The sequence below is a fragment of the Sceloporus occidentalis genome, unplaced genomic scaffold (assembly GCF_023333645.1).
Source record: "Sceloporus occidentalis isolate IW3139 unplaced genomic scaffold, rSceOcc1.0.p SCAF_1, whole genome shotgun sequence".
Taxonomy (NCBI): Eukaryota; Metazoa; Chordata; class Lepidosauria; order Squamata; family Phrynosomatidae; genus Sceloporus; species Sceloporus occidentalis.
Window position 1 is genome coordinate 290314607 of NW_028316981.1, and position 23161 is coordinate 290337767.

Sequence of the window (23161 nt, forward strand, 5' to 3'; positions counted from 1 at the left end):
TGAAATAGGACATTTAGTAAGTCTAAATACACTTAGAGTATAACATCTGCACTGGGAAAACTGTGATGTCCTATGTTTTGCAAGTGAGTTTTAATAACTGAATGGTCATAAAAATGAAATATCTTTAATAGCTAAAGAGTATGCAAAGTTATGCCTCCAAAATATTGCTACAAATTTTCAGCAGAAGTGTCTTTATGTGTGTATTTTGCTACACTTAACTATTCTGTTGGATTAGAAGTAGTTTCCTGGTGGCCTGACTCAGCTGATTTTGGTGGATAACTATAAGTCTTCATGGGAATCTGCTGTCCATAAGAAATTGAATCTTCTTGGACTGTCTAGTGATACCATTCTAAAATCAGGATTAGATCAATCAAAATCAATTATAAGGCAAAGGATCTTAGATATTGTAGGTCAGACAGAAACTGCTGCAATTAGAAACATTTAAAAAGAGTCTTAAAACCTTCCTCTTTTGTCAAGCCTCCCCCCCCCCACAGAGGAATGAAGTTGAGTGTTCTTGATGCCATCAATTCTCTGCCTTACCCTGTGAATGACTGTGTTCTGTATAATTGTATTACTGGATTTTATCTATTTTTATGTGTAATAGTTTTAATAGTCTGTAAACCGTTTTGATCTACGGAAAAACGGTATACAAATAAAATTATTATTATTATTATTATTATTATTATTATTACTAATGATTTATTTCTAAACAACCAATTGTTGACTAATCATCCAGCTTCTTATTTATATCATGTTACAGTACCCAAATTCAGGAGAGCCTTGTCATTAGCTCAATTTAATGCTCTCCCAACAGCAGTGCTGGAAGGGAAATATAGGAAAATTCCTCATGACTTCCGACTATTTCCCTGTGAAACTGGTGCTATTGAAACCACAGCCCATGTTCTTTTGTATAGTCAATTTTATAAGGATATTCATCACCAGTTGATTATCCCTCTTGTAACCAATTTTCCTGGCCACACTGACGTGTTTTATTTACGCTATTTGTTGGACAGCCAGAACCAAACTGTCATACAAAGGTAGCAAAGTTTTGTTACATTATGTATAATACACGTCAACAGATGGTTAGTAATATCTGATGTCAAATGGAAGAGATCATCTCTGATTTTGTATCAAGAATTGTATTTTACTTATTTTATCCATTTCACTTATTTTACCTATTTAGTTCACTTATTTTAATTTCATTATTTTACTCTATTTATTTATCTTATTTTATACAGGTCAATGGCTGAAATAAAGACTGATTGATTGGTTGAAGTAGTTTCTTGGGGTGCTAGTCCCTTTTCTGGGAAAGATGGAGACTGGTTCAAACATCAATTCTGGTTCAATTAAGGACATTACCACATGAGCCCCATTCTTGCAGCAATTGTGTCAGTTAATACACACACACACACACACACACACACACTGGTTTCATACTAGCCATTATCACACATCTTCACCATTGTGTGGCTGGGGCTGCTTTGCTATCATGTTCTCTTCCTGACTCCTCCTTAATCCTGCCTTATGCCTTACCCATTATGTCTTTCATTTTTTTCATTTTAACTTTTTCATATAATTCCGGGGCTCTGCTACTACATATTATCTTTAAAGGAAGAAGAAAATAAATGGAAAATAAATAAATAAAGGCAATCACCCTGCTTGAGAATAGTAAGGGGGAGTGGAGAGAGAAGGAGACACGGACACCATGTGACTGCCAGTATTGCAACTGTCCTGGCAGTGATTTTTTGCACCTGATGACTAATGTAATTGCAATCTCATTGACAGGTTTCCCCTGTCAATAAAAAGGGATGCCCTAACCATACTTGGGGGACACAGCAGCTATGAGTTAGTGGCGTGGTTGTACAATAAGTATCAACAAAAAATTTTTTTTCTGGTTCTTATTGCAGTTTAAAAGCTGCAAGTCTCCTAAAACTAAGGCGCAGTACAGATCACCAAAAACGGTGGTCTGCAGATGCCCATTTTAACTCCAGAGGGACGCGCTGGCACACTCATGACGTAACGGATGCATGTCCCTTACGTAAAGACGGTGGTGTCCGTGTGGATGAGACGCCACCATCAGCTGCCGCCCACATGTAATAGGGCTCGGGCCTGTGTGGTTGGTGTGCAGTCCCGAGCCCTACTATTGCCACCAGGGCATCACGTCCTGGCAGTGTGTACCAGGCTCAAGACTGCTTTAGTAGAATTTACAGGTGGAAGCATTGAATCTCTTGTGTCTCTCAGAGACTAGTTTTAGCAAAGTAAAGCAAACAGGCAGTATGCTAAACACTTTACTAATTATATCTAAATGGACATTCATACATATATACAGGGCCAAAGCCTAGACTAACTACATGAAAATTTCAAGAAGATGAGCAGCTCAGCATAATCTGCAGTCACCATCTTGATGGAGAAGGAGGAGGAGGAGGAGGAGGAGGAGGAGGAGGAGGAGGAGGAAGAAGAAGAAGAAGAAGAAGAAGAAGAAGAAGAAGAGAGGAGTCTTTTATGTGCTTGTAAACACACCTGGAGGGTTCAAGATGGTGAGCACAGTTTGGACTGGATGGTCCTTGTGGTCTCTTCCAACTCTATGATTCTATGATATGATGTGGTGGTTGTTTAGATACATCCCCACAATGGTTTACTGAGCCGATGAAGAAGGTTTTAGGTAATGACAAACCCTCTCTGACCAGATATTACAAAGAAAACCATAGGGTCACAATAAGTTGGAAACAGCTTGAAGGCACACAACAACATGTATAGGGTTAGAGGCATGCAGGAAACCTTTTGGTCTAATAGCAAATGGGTAAAGCAGTTTAAAGAAAATGCTTGGTTGGGCAGCATGTTCCAACACATTCCAGCCAGGGATAGCACCATGTTTGAGGAAACCCTGATAAAAAGAGAGTGGCCTTTTCTATTAGTCTTAGAAAACAGACAGCTTAGAAAAAGAACAGGAAGTCTGGCAAAATCTTCATAAATGCCTATTTCATCCACAACATGTGACGGACCCACATTGTGTAGCCGCTAAACTGTGATGTTTGAAATATACATACATGTCTAAAATGTTTGAGGATTCCTTGGGTCTCACCACCAGGTGTAGAATAGGACTGGTACTAGTCAGGCAAATTGGGAGAGGACTTTTGAAATGAGTCATGTATGTTTCAGGGACCTCAAACATACACACTCAGCTGTGAGGAAGATGAGGTGCTATTGGCTGAAAGGACAATTTATGCATTTTTTCCTGCTATATAACATCTGCTGCATCTATGGATCACCAATCAAGTCTTTTACACCACTGGTTTGTGCCAATCTTGTTTTTGTGTGAATCTTTTGGGGAGGGGATGAATATTCTCCTGTATAAACAATGCTTAAGACACAGAGAGGAGGCTGTGGAGAGAATGAATACCCGTAGTTATAGCCTGCAGATCAACCAGTTGAAACATCAGTCTTGTTTTTAATTGTTTTAAATTCTTACCTTTGTTTCAATATGAGACCCTAGTTCTACAATCTTGCAAACCAGGCTAGCATCAATCACCCTAATTTCTTAGCCTCAGTTTGGAAAAGATTTATTCCTATGTATAGGAAGCTTGTTTATATAATTAGCACAAAGCATGTTTTTGTTTATTTGATTTAGTTTGAGAAGGACATCTGAAATCCCAATTCAACTACAGTACTGAAATATTCAGACAAATAGAATGGTGGGAGGTAGGGTCCAAAGACAGAAGGGGACAGAAGAAAAAATTCCATTGATGATGGGGCTTTTTAAAAACTGGAAAGCAGAAAATGAAAAGACTCAAGTGTAAAGATATTTCAGTAGGTATTAAGAATCATTGAAACCATAACATTTATGATCTCTATGTATGTGGTGCTCACTGGAGGAGAGTTCTTCAGATAGCATGGGCTGCTGAATTGACAAATGAATAGTTTCTAGAGCAAACTGGGCTTCAAGTCTTACTCCAAACCAAGATGACTAAACTGAGGCTGTTGTAATTTGGACATAACACGGAATGACATGATTCACTAATCCTATGACATGACCTACTTGAAAAGGTGATAAAGTGGAAAGCAGTAAGGAAAGAGGATGACTGCACATCAGGAGGATTGATTCAATCAAGGAAGCCACAGTCCTGAGTTTGAAAGACCCGAGCAGGGAAGGTGATGACTTGGGCTCTTGGAGGTTGTAATTCATAGGGTCAACATAAGTCAAAGTCAACCTGATGGCAAATGACAACATAAAGAGAGAGTTGTTTCTTCAATAGTGACTGCAACAACAACAGCAGCAGCAACAACAAAACCCACAAAATAGACTAACCTGAAAGCTGAGGAAAAATGTCCTCCCTTTTAGCTGTTATTGGTTTCAGCAGTGTTGGTTGGAGGCTTTCATGTCAGGGGGTCAGTGACTAAATTCCATATTTTAGTCTGAAATTTAAAGGAATTTTTAAAAAGAAAAGCCCTCCAGAAAGAATGAAAGAGTGGGGAGAAGCAAAAAGGTAGGTGAGATGGGAACTACACAAGACGTGAACAAGGATGAGGCACATACATTAATATAGGTTGACCATATTTACAAAACTATATCTTCTTGAAGTTGAGGTCTATCAAATATATGCTCATGCCTAGCTAAAACATTAACATCTGATCATTGAACAGGGGATGGTGAATGTTTATTTTTCCAACACTGGAGTTTTGGAAAAAGAGTCCGAGTCTTTTTGAAACATTAAAACATACAGGATCCAACAACATTGACAATCAAATCCCACTTCACAGGAATGTTATTTAAAATGACATGCAGCTACAAATACCAAAGATTATTCTAATATAAAATTTATATTTGCAATACATCCAATCAGAAAGGATGTGCCCAATTTATATGCCACAAGGGAACACAATGTGTTGCAAAATTTAGTCAAAGTAGGGTTGCAAGCTGCCCATTTCAGGGTAGAATGAAATTTAGAAAATCCAAGTTCAAGTCCCTACTGAACCATGACTCCCTCTCCCTCAAGCTCAGATTTTTGTGAGGAGTAAATGTGAGGGAGAAGGCCATGTATATTTCCTTGAGTTCATTGGAGCCAAGATGAAATATAAATACCTAATAAGTGAAATAATAAACCCATTGCTTACTAGGAATAAGCATAATGGAACTCAATCGTTCTTATTTTTGAATAAGCATGCTTAGGAGTGTTCTGTATATGTAGGAAAGAATGAAGAAAGGCACAAGAAAGAGTTGAATAATGCAAAACCAGCTGATAACACATATTCCTTCCTGACTCAGTGTATGGTGTAATTAATACTTCAGTTTCAATGTACAGTATGTAACTGTTAGCAAATTACACCAGTGTCGTTAATCAGCTCCTTAACTGATTAATTGCAGGTTTTCACTATGAGAGAGAAAAAAGGGCACATCATTGATACAGTCATTATGCTCAGAGACAAAAGGAAAGACTACAATAACTTCAAGGTGGTGAAAATTGTGGAGATTCATTGTTGGCAAGGCAACTAGATACTGAAGACAAGATGTTCCTCTTTTCCCCTTTCCTTGGTCCCACTGTTTCAGAGTTACCATTTCCATATATTCTGCTAAGCTAAAACAATATTTATTTAATTGGTTACTTTGTTAAAACTTCTGTGTGGGGTGCCAGAGCAAAACAAGATGCTAATATTTTAAACCTCAGCACTTTTGAGTATATAAAGGACTCTACATAAGTTAACTTTGCAATAATCCTTACAATAACTTTGTAAAGTAGATTAGTTTTATTTTCTCCCATATTGCAGTTGAGTGTCTGGGGGTGATAGAGATGTATATTCACAAATTTATTGAAATCTATGCCATAGCATCCACTAGATCACACTACTTACTGAAATAATGAGCTAGTTAACTCTGCAGTTTTAACATGTTGATTCAGAAGTAGGTTCTACTGTATTCATGGGACTTACTCTTAGGGAAATGGGTATAGAATTGCAGCCTTACAGAGCAATTCGTTATATTTCTGCTTAAAGTAAGCAGCTCATGCATTCAGTGAGAATATGTGCATAAGAATATATGTGTATTATTTCATCTTGATGAAGTAGGATTCATTTCTAAGTAAAAAAGTACAAGATGGCAGTCTAAATCTCTTAGCTTTTACAAAAAATGCATCATCATCATCATCATCATCATCATCATCATCATCATCATCATCATCATACCCTCCTCTCCCCAATTCATTTATTTATTTCAATGATTCATATCTGGCCTTTCTCCCACAATGGGATTCAAGGCAGGTTCCAAGGCTCCCCAAGGCTTGAGGTGGGGTATATAGATGAATGAATTATTTTGGCTGATTTTTGGTTTTAATATGGGTGAGGAAACAAAGAATTTAGAAGAGATTGAGAATTTATATCCAAAATAAGTAGCATGGCAGTATATATTAGACAAAAGTGAGGCAACTGCTGCACACAGTAGATTTATGTTGGTAATAAATTATTACATTACCCATCAATATCTTTTTCACTACTACCATCATACCACCACCACCACAAACAAGCTGGAGTTCTTGATTAGTTGTGGGTATGATGAATCTCCATTTCAGGGTGGAGCTAGTGCCACTTGCTGTTTTGACTCAGATGGCCAAAGGTCATGGGTCAACAATAGTGGCAGTGGGGTCCTGTACATTGAAATAATACCAAATTCAGGTCAACAGGATTCATTCTCAGGTAGATGGCCACCAGATCCTGTCTGATCTTAGAAGCTGAGAAGGTTAATCCCTTGTTAGAACTTGGATGGGAAGCCATCAATGAATAGCAGGTGCTGCAGGCTATATTTCAATAGAAGGAACTGGCAAAACTACCTCTATTGTAAGAAAACCCTATTATATTCACAGGGTCACTATAAGTTGACAAGTGGCTTGAAGACATATACACACAACCATGCTGGTATAGGAATAGCTCAGATCTCTTCTTTTGAGCTCTGCTGCCTGACTTCTAGAAGAAATACTGGGGCTATTCTATTCATGAAATACTATTCATCCCTCTGCTGCATGATGGTCAGATGAGAAGGCAGGCCAAAAGGATGGGCTAAGTACAAGCAGAAGCAAACAGATAAGAGCATATGGGAGCAGCCACTTGACATGAATAGAATCCTTAGAGAGAGGTCTTAGAGGTGCCAGAGAATACAGTTCACACAATGAGTAGTTAGCACATTGGAGATAATGGTCACTTCAAATGAATAGGTTAGCAGTGATAGCCAAGATGAGGTGGTAATGAGGGAAGGAAGTGGGCCTGGGTCACAGGCTCCTGTGAAGGGCCATAGACTTTGTTTGGTTTGTTACGAACATTATTCAGATGTTGCTTTCCTGCAACACTGTTTCCAACTTACCAAAAAAACCCAACAACCCCACAGTGTTTTTTTCTTCCCCTTTTTCTGTTTGTTTGTTTCTCTGGTCCCAAATGGTACATTAATAATTTAGCACTCCAACGCATACTGTTTCAGGCCGTCAGTCCTCCTTGCAATGAATCTGGTCAAAGGGATAATTAAGCATTAAATAATTAATTTAGGCAGCAATCTGGCACCCAGATACACATGTTTCAGTCTCATTGGAGTCAATGGGGCTCAGGGATGTGTAGACAGGTGCACAGTTGCAGCCACAAAGTCAGGAGTCTGACAGATGGATTCTAACAGTTATGAGGCAAAGAGAGACTTGTTTGCTTATTTGTTTCAAGTATATACCACCTTTTTGCTGAGAAAAGAGACCCACAGTGGCTTGCAGTGTTTAAATACTTAGAAATACCAGTGCAAACAAACAAACACGCACTATCACAGAAACAGGACAAATTATTCTCAGAATGATTGAAAGCCCTGGATGAAAATCTGATGCCATGGTAGGGTGGTCATATGCTGTACCTCACAAGGGACAGCCCTTTTTGGAAGTTGGCTTGTGTGTTAGGGGCAACCTTTTCTCTCTTGTTGCAGCAACTTACCTGGCTGCCAGTTTGTTTTCAGGCACAGTTCAAAGTGCTGGTTATGACCAATAAAGCCCTGTACAGTTCAGGTCCAGGTTATCTGAAAGACCACATCTACTTCTACAAGCCTGCCTGTGTCTTAAGGGCTTCCAGGGAGACCCTTTTCTCTGCCTCATCACTCTCAATGGTACATCTGGTGAGAACGTGGGAGAGGACCTTTTCAGTAGTCCTAGGCTTTGTAATTCCATCTCTAGGACCAGGATGGCTCTCTCCTTGTTTTCTTTTTTTTAGCAAGTGAAACTTTTCTGTTCTAATGGAAACAGAGGCCCATTACAGACTGCCCAAAAGGGGTGGTCTCGGGCCGCTGCCGGTTGCAGCGTGGAGGAGTCGCAGCAGCCAAACCGCATGACTCCTCCGCACTGCAAAGAAGAAGCGCAAAAATCGCGCTCCTTCCGGCAACCTGGAAGAGACGCTGCAAGTGTCAAAGCGCGCACTCACGGCATCACTTCCGTGCCACGACGTGCGGACACAGAGCGTCCGTTACGTCAAAATGGCGGCGGCAGTGTGGAACGGCCGCCACCATTTGTTACGGACTCTGTCCGTGATAGGGTAAGGAGCGTCTGCAAGAGATGCCCCTTTTTCAAAATGGGACGTCTTAAGGACGTCCCTTATGGCAGTGTGTAACACGCCAGAGTTTCTAAATAAGGGCTTTTGACTGTGTGCTGTTTTATTTAATTTTAATCTTTTCTCTTTTTAATAGTTTTTTAAAAAAAGTTTTAATTCTATCCATATCGTTTCATTAAGTTTGAATAATAATTTGTACATGATTTTCTTACATAGAAGAAAATGTGTCTTTTATATGTATGGTACTTCTATATTTTGTTTTCATTTTTTGAAGACTCATTGTGTTCCCACTTCAGACAAAAGACAGGATATCAATCAATCAATCAATCAATCAATCAATCAATCAATCCCAGTATATTCCAAGAGAAAGTGGGCAACAGGTCAATTTACTTTAAAATGTGGCATGAACAAACTCTTAAAGTATAGGAATTGTAAGCAAATATTTATTAAAAACCAAGGATGGCCAATTTGTAAAATCAAATTAAAATGAAGTAAGTTTTATTTTGAGGGGTGCTACCTCCTTGCTTCCTATTGGTGTATTTGAATTGCTTTAGTGTTTCAATTATAGTTATGTGTTTATGCAGTGTTTAGCTATCTAGAGTAAAACTATGGGTGGAAAACAGGTAACAGTTTGTTGGAAACCTCAGCCCTACACAAAAGCAAATTGTTTTATACTAAAATTGTATCTAGAGCAGGGCTGTGAAGAGTTTTCACTTTAGCATTGTACATCAGTGTTGCCTTTCACAGGAGCCTTTGTGCCTTGTTCCAGCTTAGCAAAACAGGAAAATGTTACCCAAAACAAAAAATCAAAATAGTTGATAATTAAAACAGTGTGATAAGATACCTGAAGGTACATAAGCCCTTCAATAGCTATTAGGTTTTGTCCAGCTCACATGGTATCTTGCTGAATCCTCTGTCATTTGAAAGATTAAATAGTAGCCAAAGGAAATCCTGCAATGGTAACCAAAGATCCCAATGATCAAATGTTTGAATGGTTGCTCCTCAGACCAGCTTGCTGGTCTGCAATCCACATAACATCAGTGCACCGTTTCTGTTTATTCTTTTGTTCAATGCACAACAGGAAAATATGGAATAAAAATAATATTCAGGCATCATTTTAGCCTTCAGTGGGTTGGCTTGCAGATGACCCATATTTACAACAGGATTATTAAGGACCCGATGGCATATCTTTTAGACCACACCAATGTGATTTCATCCAATTGTCTTTTTACAGTGAGCATATTCAGAATCAGAGTAATGGTATGAGCAATGGACCTCTATTCTAGAGACCAAGATTCCAATCACAGTTTAGCCATGGAAATCCACTGGGTAATCTAGGGGCAGGACAGAGTCTCTTAGCCTCAGAGAAATGCAAGAGCAAACCTCTTCTGAATCACTCTTGCAAAGAAAATCCCATGATAGCTCCATTTTAGGGTTGCCATAGGTCAGAAATGACTTGAAATCACACAACAACAACAACAACAAGAACAATGTTCAGTATCACTTTTAGTGAACATTGTTTCATCGGCTGTCTTACATAGGACAAAAGATGAAGCGTCCAGAAGATAGTCTAGAAGCTGGAGAGGAGGAAGAGGAGCAGGAAGATGCATTAACACTTTATTATGCACTTTATTAAAATGATGCTGCTGAACTTGAAATAAATTCAAATATGAAATAAAAGTTGAAAAAAGGTATTTTAAATTTATTTACCAATGTGAAACATGTTGCTTTCCACTAGTTTTAAGAAAATATTCATGAAGCAATTTCAGTTACAGCTGATAATTGCATGAAAGGAACAATCATTTCTTCAGTATGAGAATCCTAAAAGCTGTTTCACAAAATTCAATCTAGGATTTTAGAAGATATATATATATATATATATATATATATATATATATATATATATATGATATATATATATATATATATATATATATAGATATATATATATATATATATATATATATATATATATATATATATATCATAAGCAGTTTGTGGCTGGTGTGGAGATTTAAAATGCATACTAGTGGTCTAAACTCAACAATTTGGTTACTGTTACGACAAATACTCAAAATTCTTCATATTCTTGGTCTATGTCCCATTCCACAGCTGTATACATTCTGTAGCCTCCCACAATATTTGTCACAATATTCTTCACTTCTTTAAGCAGTGTGTGGTGCAACAAACCCTTCAACTTATGAAAACTGGGACACACATGGCCAAACAACTTCAGAATGTGGTCAAGATGGCAAAAGATATTCTTGAGGAAGAATACATAGGAGAGGCTGCAGCAGTTTTCTTTTGCCTACTGGGAATGGCAAGATTACAATCCCTCCTCTCGCCTCCTCCCTGTTTAGTTAAATGAGTGCAAGCAAGTAAACTAAGGGGCTGTGCAGACCGCCCCTGAAGGGGTGGCCTGCATCTGCCTCCATCTTCACCAGACTGGGGCTGTGACAACTGCACGCTGCGGCCCTGATATGGTCTTTCCCTGGCGCAAAAAGGAGCTGCAAAAAGTGGCTCCTTTTACCAGACTGGGGCTGTGACAACTGCATGCTGCGGCCCTGATATGGTCTTTCCCTGGCGCAAAAAGGAGCTGCAAAAAGTGGCTCCTTTTTGCGCCCTGGAAAGGGTGCCATAGCTATCGGCCCTGTGGCTTTACGGCACTCCTTTGGTGCTGCATCATCTAGATGCAACACCAGAGGAGTGCCATGACACCACACACTGTGTGCTGTGGTGCACGGCATCACGCCAGCCTGGGGGCAGAGCCGGGGTGTACATCATGTGGATGCCACATCCTAACTTGGCCCCAGGCTGGCCTTTCCCACCAGTCTGCACTGTCCCAAAGTACAACAGAGAAAAGGGGGAAGAGGAGAGAGAAACTGGGATATTTTAAAAGCAGCTAAAAAGTGGGACAACAAAGAATTGATTGGGACTATCCCTGACATATCAAGATAGTTGGATAGCATGGTGTAACCCAAATTCCAAACTGAGTGTTAGCTTGTTTTTTTCCTCATTAAAATAAAACAAAGTTCTGAGCCAGCCAGAAAAGACAGGGCCAGCCAGAAAAATTGGCACTAGCAGAATACATCATAAACCAACCTGGACATAGAATACTATTTGAAAACACTGAAATTCTGAACCATGCCAGCAACTACCAGGTCAGAATGCACAGGGAGGCCATTGGAATGCACAAACACCTGGACAATGTCAACAGGAAAGAAGACACACTGAAGGTAAACAAAGTTTGGCTACCAGTCCTAAAGAACACCAAAATTAAGACTCAATAAATACAAATGAACGCTACCCAGGCTCGGGGATTTCCCCACAGACAAGGATTGCCAATTAAATAGACACACATATCCTCCCACCCTGAGGCCTTGCCATTCAATCATAGACCAACACACAGATTAACACGTAAAGCACTTCCTCCCAACTAAGGGTCACTCAAGTATATAAACTCACATACTTCCATGCCACCACCCTCTGAAGATGCCAGCCACAGCTGCAGGTGAACAATAGTAATAAATTGTTCCAGAACGCAGCCACATAGCCCGGAAAATTCACAGAAAACTAAATAAAGTTCCTTTCTTGAAATCACTTGCTTTCCTTAGTGCATTCTAACCACGAAACATGCAATCTCTTTATTATATGATGGTGGTGGTGGTGGTGGTGATGATGGTGATGGTGATGACTGATGATCAGACAGTTCTTATGGTTTTAATGTCAAAAATAAGGGACCATCTAGATGAAGGAGAAAGGGTAATCCTTTAGTAAATAAAGGCTTGATCCATGTTTTGATCCCAAATGGAATCTCTCATCTATCAAGATCCCAAAGCTAGAGTACACTGAAGTCAGTTTTTGCCCCCTGGGAAGTTTGGATCCAAAAGTGTCTTTCCTCTAATGGAAACTTTCCACTCATGGAAACACTATCTAAGGGGCTGTACACACAGCCCCAAAGGGGTGGCCTCCAGCCACCCCTTTCCTAGCCGGATCAGAGCCGTGGCAACCTCATGCCGTGGCCTGGTTTGGCCTATCCAGGGTGCAAAAAGAAGCTGCAAAAAGCTGCCCCATTTTGCACCCTGGAAAGGGCGCAATAGCCATGGAGGCATGGATAAGTGGTGCTCCTTTGCTGCCAAAGTGGCATGCAGCATCACAGCACCCTGGGGGCAGAGTTGGGGTATAGCTTCCCCGACTCCACCCCCAGGGTGCTGTGATGCTGCATGCCACTTCGTCAACAAAGGAGCACCACTTATCCACGCCGCCATGGCTATTGTGCCCTTTCCAGGGCCAGTCTGTATAGGGCCTAACTTAGTTGAAGAGCATTGAGTGAAAGGAATGATCACAAACTGAAATATATTTTTGTAACATTCTTCTAAGTCTTCATTATGTCTTTGCACAACTTAATTCCCAAGAACTCTCAATGGAATTGGAATGCTGCTGTAACTTTCTTATTCCACATTTCACAGACTGTAACACAAGATCCTGCTACATTGTGTTATTCCACTGCAGAACTCTAATTTAGTAGTGTGATAGAGTGCATATTTTGAATACAGAAGATTCCTGGTTGAATAGACCTGTCTAGAACCCTGGAGAGCTTTTATCACTCGCTGCAGACTAAAGGTAATGAATTTTAAGCAGTCCAAAGATGGAACTGAATTTCAGGAAAGTTCTGGGAGACTGTGTTCCAGTGGTGGGTGCATCCAAAGGTTGAGATTAAAAATGCCAGCTTTTTAGTTTAACATTCTTACTGCTTGTAACTATATTTTAAACTAAGCTTTGAACTAATTACTGTATATACTCATGTATAAGTCTAGAAATTTAAGTCAAAAAATTGACCCCAAAAAACTGAGTCGACTTATCCATGGGTCAATGTAAGTACTGTACCTTAACTCTTCTTTAAACGAAGAAACCATCCCCTGGTGAAAAGCAAGAGTGTAATCTGTCCTGGAAGCACTGACTCTCTCATCCATCCAGCCTTAAGACTGAGCACAAAGAGTTATGTCTGCTGGAATTTTGTAAATTCTTTGACATTGTTTTGCTTTGCTTCATCCTTTAGATCCTTTGCTATATGCCCCTAAGTCTTACCCTCAACATATCCATGGGTCATATCAAAATCCATAATTTTGCCCCCAAAACTTACCCTCAATTTATACATGAGGTCGACTTATAGTTGAGTATATACGGTAAGCTTTAAACTAAAATGTGAGCTTAAAATTTAACTTATAGGTCTTACTGCCAGTTACTTAGACTTGGGAGAAACATTCCAATCTTTTAGATGGGAACAATTTAAAAAACAACAACACAGAAGTTGGGAAATCACCTGATGATGGCAGAATGGGAAAGAGAGTGTTACAGCAGGCCAAGATGAGAAGTTAAGAGGGCTGTATTTTATTCCAGAGCCTAAAGATTCTATTTGTACAGCAGAAAATTATGTGTTAGGTGGAACAATGAACTTAATTAGTATAAGGAAACTTCATCTATCTGTAGTTTTTTTCTGGTGGGTAGGGTTGGCATCTCCAGAGAAGGCAGGGGCCATTCCTTCTAGTGGAATTTTTTTCCAGCTCGTTTTGACTAAAAAAATTAAAATTTGAGGGGTTGTGGGGGGGTTGTGGTCTCTGGAGGGCTTCAGTTAGTCCAGAACAGGGCCCTACATGCTGCATATCACTTATAGGCCACATTTCCCTACCTCTGCCCTAGGGTTTGTTTAAGAGTTCATAGAAAAGTAATGAGCCCCCCCCCCCCACCTTCTCATCCTTTTTTAGACCCAAGTCAGTAGTCATGTTCTCTCTCCCACTCTGGCTGGAGAATTTTCAGAGCTGTAGTAAAAACAAACAAACAAACAAATAATAGTATTTTTGAGTGCTGTCAGAGCCTTTCTGTATGAAAATGCACTTGCTGCCTAGAAGGACAATGGAGGGAGACAGACTAATCTACTTTGGCAGGGAGTCCCAGAGCCTGGAATCAACCACCAAGTTCTGGGTGATTATATTGTCATGAAAGTGGAAACTTATTGACTCTGTTAATAACATTTAGAAGATATAGATAGAGGTAGATATAGATGTGTGTGTGTGTGTGTGAAGTCAAAGATGTGTGTGTGTTTGTCTGCCAAGAAGTGAAATGTAGCCATACAAATTTTGGCTGAGATCATCTTGAATATCTGTTTTCCAGAATTTTTATTAGCAAAAATAAAAAACACAAAAACATTGGTTATCTTTCATAAAGGATATTGCACATTTCTCAAAATGATGTGGAATCTTTACAAGTCTCTACATAATAAATTATTCAATTTTCTGCTACCTGCTTCTCCACAATCCAAACAATTGGTTCAGGAATGGCATTCTTTCATGACATGAAACTTCACATAGCATGAAACAGAATCCATAGTCTCAAGGAATTTTTAGAGTGTTATGAGCTTATATTTCATTTTATTATGTCAAAGGTTCCATAGGCAAAAATTTGCAACAGTTAAGAAGTATGACTTTCACATTAGTCACATGAAATTCAAGGCACAAACATCAATACTTACGCATGTACTACTTGATGTTTGGAAAAAGTAATATGATTGTATCTTGTTGTGTTTAAAGACTTGAATTTCTTTGAAGTAATAATGCAGATTTATTATATGCTTAAAGAGTACAGACTCTTTTGTTTTGTTCTGTTATTCCTTCCCTCTCCAAAGCCATGGGCCAACTGTTAACATCTTCCCAGCCACCTAAGGAATGGATCTGCCACAAACATCACACAGTTCGCAAAGAGAGCTAAGCCATTCTTGTTTTATCTGAGTCTGTTCATTATCCAAGATTTTAGATGCTCTTCAGGATTCCAGTCAAATGCCAGATCCCTGAATAGCTCAGATTTAGACTTTTGGATATTAGGCTAATTGCAAGGAGATCCTTGTTATAGCCTTTTCACAGATGAGAAACTGAAGCTAATTCTATTTGAAGTTATGAAATACATGAAAGACTTTTGGGGAATTGGGAACTTTTACATACTTCAGTAGGTATAATTACATACTTCAGTAGATATCTAAGTTTAATTTTAGTTTTTAGTTCAGTTTAAATGGTTTTGCTTAACCCCCCCAACCTACACAGCATAAGACCCTAGTGTCTGAGCTTAGCATCAGATGCCTTTCTAATTCATACAAGAACTCAGTTTGACACAGACTACTTTAGAAGCCACTTGATTTTTCTTGCAATCAAATTAAATCTTGATTTAAAAATGCAGACTCCTGTGCTTTCCATTGACCAACACTGGAAATTAATGAAAAACTTTTAATATTTTCTGTTTGTCAGAATTTGATGAAATTTGTAGGCACAATGTTTTATGAAGGGATTTTTCTTCTTGTTGTTCTGTGCCTTCGTCTTTTCCAATTTACAGCAACTCTAACATGATCCTATCAATGTTTTTTTTTTTTTTTTTTGGGGGGGGTTGGCACATTTCTTCAGAAGGGGGTTGCCATTGCCATCCTCTGAGACTGAGAGAGTTTGACTAGCCCAAGTGGTTTTCCATGGCCAAACAGGAATTCAGTTTCTGTTTTCCAGAGTCATAGTCCAACACTCAAACCATTATACACCACTCCCCAGCCTTCAAGATTGTTGGGAAATGTAGTTCTTTCTTGAGGATCGTTAGAAACTCAAGAAAGTAAGCAAGATTGTTTAATCTTACTAGCAGAGTTCACACAGCAGAATATGAAGCAAGCAGGAAAAACTCAACTAGCTCCACTTTTCTCTCCCATCCCACGTGTCCCCAATAAAGACACAGTCAGTTAAAAGTGAAAAAGAAATAAGTTTACTTACAAAATCATGTGTATGAAGAGATACACAGGTCTAGCTTCATGTTGCAAGAAAAATGAGGTAGAAAAGTAGTCTACATGTATCTCAGGAAAGGATGCTGCCTGAGCATCCTTTCAGCAGCTCCGGACACAGGCAAGGATATCAGTAGGTAAGTAAGTAGTAATGGTGACTCATCCTTGCTTTCTTCTCCTTGGGACAAAAGGTTAGGTGTCCTCATGGGTAAACAGGAAATGAGGAGGGGCAATGAGTAAGGGTTGTTAGTAGGCAATAAAATACCATAGACATGCATTACTAGAAGGTCTCAGCATGCGAAGTTGCTATATCCCAACAAAGATAAACAGGTTGAAAGAGCTTTCTTCTATCTCACTTTTTGAAAAATGATTTTTTAAAATAAAAAATAAACTGCCAAATAGATTTTCAACAAACATTTCTTGGTAGAACTGGATGACATGTGCAGGGATAGTTGCTCCTTCTAAGGTGTTGTCCAAAATGCCAGGGTCTTGAGAGGACACCCACTATCAATATTTAAAAGGGAATTTTATTATCTCAATTAACAGAAGCCAAGGGTGCTTGGGCAATTCAAATCAGGGTTAGGTATCTTCTTCTTTCTCTTAGGGGCTCAATAGACTGCCCCTTTGGAGTGGCCTGCAGCCGCCCCTTTCCTCGCCAAATCAGGGCAGCAGCAACTACATGCTGCGGCCTTGATCTGGCCTTTCCAAGGAGAAAAAAGATCTAGCTGCAGAGGCGGTGGCTGTTCTCCACTTCTTCCTTGCAGCGCATGTAAAGGCTGTACCAAAGACTCAGTGTGATGCCACCTGCCATCTGGTCAGATGGCCAGTGTGGGACAGCATGGGGGCACAGTTGGGGCAGCTGGCGTGCAGTTGCCATGCCCTCACTCTGCCCCCATGCTGGCTCTTTATGCCAGTCTGTAGAGGCTCTTAGTCAGTTGATATTCCACACTGGTTCTTTTGGGGTCTGTTGTTATTCTCTTTATATATCTTATCTTTAGGTAATCTCATCAGTTCATATGGTTTTCAGTATCACCTCTATGCTGACAATATCCAGCTATATTTCTCCACTCCAGAACTTTCTCTGGATGTGGAACAATGTGCAACTTCATGTCTTTCAGCCATCTCAACATGGAGGTGTCATCGGCATTTGAAACTTAACATGGCTAAGACAGAATTACTCATTTTTCTGCCAAAGCCTACTTTACAATATACATTTTCTATTAAGGTCAATAATGTCCCTATACGTCTTGTGAAGGAGGCAAATATTTTTGGCTTTATTTTTGATTCTTCATTTTTGTTTGCCCCCCAGATCCAGGCTGTATTGCTAAAATCAGACCTTTTCAATTGGTCTCTTCTGCTAAGACTTTAGTTCATGCCCTGGTTATCTTTTACCTTGACTACTACAACCTTTTTTGATGAGGTTCCCTTTGTCCCATTTTAGGTCTTTAATTTCCATTCAACACTCTGCTGCTAAGATTAACTTTTTGGCTTGCCTTTGGGATCATGTAATTCAACTCCTGGTATCTCTCCATTGGCTGCCCATTCCTTTTAGGATCCGATATAAGCTGCTTTTGTTAGCATTCAAAACTCTACATAATCTTGCTCCCCCTTATCTATCTGCTCTTATCTCACCTTACCATCCTGCTTGAGATCTGTGGTCCAGGGGCTCAGCAGCAGGCCTCCAGTCAGGAGATGCTGTGATGGCTCAGCAGCTGCCTGTGGATCATGGAGTAACTAGCAATGCTGAGCAATCAAGTAAGATACTGACAGAGAATCTGTCTGAACTCAAGAAATATTAAATTGGGGCTGCCTAAACAGGCATATTTATATGGCAAAACATATCCTGGGACAGATTTTGGGATTAAAATAAATTTCCAGGAGAGATGAATGAGGTGGGAATTTGTGAATGCCTGGACAATCAGTGCAAATGTCTCTGGACAATGAATTATCACTTCCAGAGGGAAATATATTTGCTTTTTGTTCACAGGGTCTATCACTCACCATCACTCTTATTATTGAAAGGATTATGCAGATTCCAATATTGATTGATCTATTCTTAAGCTTCCCCCATGAAGAACCTCCAAAGATGGTCACAGATCTCCTTATATGATATGGCTAGTTTCCTGCATTGGGGATGGCCTCTTGACTACATGCTTCCAAGACCTCTTTTCATATCAACTTGATATTGAGAAAGAGGAGGAGTGCAGGGGTCAGACCTTGGAGTAAGAAAGAGTAACAAACTTGTCAGGTTTCAGATGTATCAAGGCTCCAGATTTGAGCAAGAGCATTTTATTGTTTGGAATATTTGTGTATGTATGTGTTTTGTTAGGCAATTCTTATGAAAATGATACATAGCATATGTATCAGTCCCTGAGTGACAGACCCTTGATATTGATATGGCTTTTCCTGGTCTGTCCCATGATGCCTCATTTTAATTATGTCTATTTTATTAATGTAATTGTATTTTATAATGTTCTCATTTAGTTTATAATAGGGGGGCAAGGGGATTATGTAATTTTTATTTATATATGTTTTATATTTGTTATTGATGTATTTTATGATTGTAACCTACTTCACTCCTTCTGGGAGGGGTAGGCTATAAATACATTTATTATTATTATTATTATTATTATTATTATTATTTATTAGAGATGGTCCTATTTAAGAAACAAGAAATGTTTTGGGAGGATATGCACACTTTTATTTAATTTTATTTAATTACTTCTTCACAGCACTGAGACTAGGTAAAGCTTGGGTGGGGGTGTGAAACACTCTAAATACAAGTTACAGCTGCCAGTCAGAAGACTACATGGAATGTTCTCTTTGTCTTCCTACCTCTTCATCCCTGGTGTTTGTATGGAAAGCCTATGCAGAAATGCATCCATTTTTAGAAACACATTTATGCCTCTCCATCCCTCTAAATCCAAATTCCTAATGAAACTTCATATGTGTTCAGACCACAATTTGGTTAGTTTTGGAGGAATCTTGCTTGATCCTGGATCTCCTGAATGTGCTCAAATCAACCCATTCTGGATTTAGGATCTGTCAAAATCCAAAACACCCCTCTAATGCACAGTTTTGATTTTATGTATTTCTCCTCCTTTACTTAGCATTACCCTTATGATGAAGAGGCCTGTTGAATTCAAGGGCTGCCAATAGGGTTGTTCAAATGAAGTCCTTAAAACTTGCACCCCTTATTGTATGATCCTTATTCCAATGCCAACCACACAGCTTTCATTCCATTATTCCAACTTTCTAACTCTGTACACTGGAAAGACGTACAAAACCTCTAAAGCAAAGCCTTGGTGCCTAGCTGTTACTTGTGCAGTGCAGTGCTTTGCAGTTCCTGTCTGTGCAATTTCCTTTTATTAATGTACAAACAAAACATGATGAATTAAACATGCTATTGCATGTACTTTTTGGCAAGCATCAAAGATGAGGTAATTGAAGACAGTTATTATTTCCAGCTGTACAGCGTGAGCACACAGTGACATTTAAATCACACAGGCTAAAATAAACATGGTGTTTTAGGGGTGGCTTTTTTTTTGGTGTTTTTGTTTTCAATAATAACCTCCTTTGAGAGCTTCCAAAAATACAATAATTATGAAAAATTATTTCAGATTGCCTCATTGTCACAGAAAGTAGCCATGGTAATTTAAAGTGATTTCTGATGGGGGAGGGGAAGGGGGAAACTAGTGACATAAATTATAAATGATAATACTTGCATTTGTATCGTGCTCATTGAGATTTCAAAGTACTTTGAAGTACATGAGGGATGGGAAATGGGTGGCTCTCCAGATGTTGTTGGACTCTAATTTTCATGAGCCCCAGATAGCCCAGATAATTACCACTGTTTCACTATTCCTGATATGAATCATCATCAACACAATGAACTACTTATTTATTGTGTCCCATTTACAGATATGGGGTTGCAGAAAGATACAGTTCCTTACCAAAGTGGTTACATTCTAGAAACATAGGTAGTGTTATCGAAGTGCTGTAATTGTGTGGTATGAAAGAATCTTCATATAGAAGACAAGAACAAGCAAAAGGAAGGGAATGGAGGTGGATAAACAGAAGAATACACTCTAAATTTTATTAGGAAGTGAAGAAGCCATCACAGATTAAACATGCTGTGTGTGTCTGCATGCATGGGCAGAAGCTTCCTTGGTAATTCCCCCTAAATGCCCCTGCTATTAATTCTACTGTCTTCAGGTAGCATGATGCTTACATGCTGTTGGCCAGAGCTGACCACACATTCCCTCTCTTTGCATGATTATTCAACACATTTTAAGGATGCTTGAGTAGACATTAAATCACTATACTGATGTTCCCAGACTGATTCCAGATTTTATAAATCCCCAAGTTGAATCTTATGAGTTTTGAAGCCTCATCCTACCATCATCCCCAAGGCCAGGAGTGGTTAATGTAATACTGACTAATACAAATCTACACGATTTGGGAACAGACTGTTGCATCTAGGTAGCCCACTCATACAGCTCACCATGGGACTACGTTTTGGTGGTGATGGGATTGCATGCTCCTGTAAGGTGAGATGTTCATGGCAGACATGCTTGTGGTAGGATCTCCCATGTCAGGCAGGATTTGCTGAGGAATCAGATTAAATGTGCCAAACTGCTACTGGCCAGCAGAAGTAGTGGGGGATTACACTGGTGGAGGATCTCTCAGAAACCACAGCATTGACACCATAGCTAACAGTTGTTGGTACTGCACAGAAGGAAGCACAGTATTCCCTGCCTCTTGATTTTGTTTTACCATGAAAAACCTATGATGAGGCAATATAAAATGAAACAAGAGATAATGCCAGATGATGAAGTTCCCAGGTTAGAAGAAACTAAATGAGCTACTGGGGTAGAAGGGGGGCAAATATAAATAGTAACGAAACAACTGGACTCAAGCTGAAAGGAATTTGGAGTCAGATAATTACACAGTGTTTTACTCTGGAAATGAAAATCTAAGAAGAAATACATTAACAGTGAAGAGGAACATAGCAAAATCAGTCAAAGGATATAATCCAAAGTCTAATGGAATAATATCAATAAGAATTCAGGGAAAATCCATCAGTATAACCATAACCCAAATTTATGCTCCAGTTATAGAGGCAGAAGAAAGAGAAACTCAAAGATTTTATGCTGTAGTCCAGGAGGGAATTCATGCCACATCAGTGCAGGAATTCTTCTTAATCATAGGCAATTGGAATGCAAAAGTAGAAAACAGAGCAGAATTAAAAACTGTAGAAAAATTTGGCCTATACTACTAGCAGAAAATAGCAAAGACTTGGAATGATTACTAAAGAAAGAAATAGAAGAAAATGTAAATGCAAGATTACAGGTGGAATTAAGAAAACAAAAATAAGGACAACAGAAGATTTGCATAACTTTAATGGAGATGATGAAGATATTGAAATAGTTCAGATTTTCCATACATAATCAGAATGGAGACTACAGACAAGAAATCAGAAGAAGATTAGGATTTGGAAGGGCAGCTAGAAAGGAACTGAATAAGATCCTGAAGTGTCAGGATATATAATTTAATACTAAAAGTAGGATTCTTCATGTCATCATATTTCCAGTTTCTATGTATGGTTGTGAAAACTGGACAGTGAAGAAAACTGACAGGAAGAAAACCAAATATTCTGAGATGTGGTATTGGAGAAGATTTCTGTGGCTACTATGGACTGCTAAAAAGACCAATAAATGGGTCCTAGAGCAAATCAAGCCTAGAAGCCAAGTTGACTAAACGGAGATTGTTGTACTTTGGAGATGACCTGACTCAAAGAAAACACAATAAAGCTTTGTAAGATAGAAGGCAGAAGAAAAAGAGGAAGATCACATTACAGATGAATAGACTCAATCAAGGAAGCCATGACCCTAAGTCTGCAAGACCTAAGTAGACCTGACAGGGTGACTTTGAGGTTTCTCATTCATAGGGTCACCATAAGTTGAAGCCAACTTGATGACAGTTAGTAACAATATGATGCAGGTGCAGTCACAGTCCCTCAGCCTAACAGAACGTAAAGATAATTGTGAGGACAAAATGAGAAAAGTATTTTATAAGTGATTGTGAACTCTTTAGAGGAGAAACAGCACAATATATGCATCTCCCTCCCACATTCTCCCATCTGTTTATCTAAGGTGGGATTAAAGTGTTTGGGGCCTTGGAGCAATTCCAAAAACAAGTGCCCCTTTGTGCCACATAGGTAACCCATTTTAGCAGGGGTAGCACAGAAATTAGATAAATCAGCAGTACAGGATATGTTGGACTGGGGTAGAAAAGGAAGTAAGCAATATTTTCCTCCTCTTCAGCACTGGGCACTTATTCAGTGAGGGCTTGGAACAATTGCACCATTGATAATCTGGCTCTGTATCTGTCTAATGATCTAATATATATAATTTGCTAGCACAACATTGTGCACTGGCTTACAATGATAATAAACATGTCTGTTTAAAGAAGGCCAGGCTTATATGGCCCTCCAGATGTTTTGGACTGGAACTCCCTTAATTCCTCACTAATGGCTACCGTGGAAAGGGTTTCTAGTGGGTTCTATGTCAGGGGGGCAGTGCATTTGCTCTGCAATTAAGTCCAAATTTTGAGGATAGGGATCAGCACCTCGGATGAGTACTTTAGAAGGAAAAAGCTGAACTAACACCTAAGGTGCTTTACAGAGCTCCCAAAAAGGGCACTCTGCCAGCATCCATGTTTGCTGCACGAGGGAGCCGCAGTGGACAAACCGCGCGGCTCCCCTGCGCAGAAAAAAGAACCCGCAAAAATCTAGTTCTT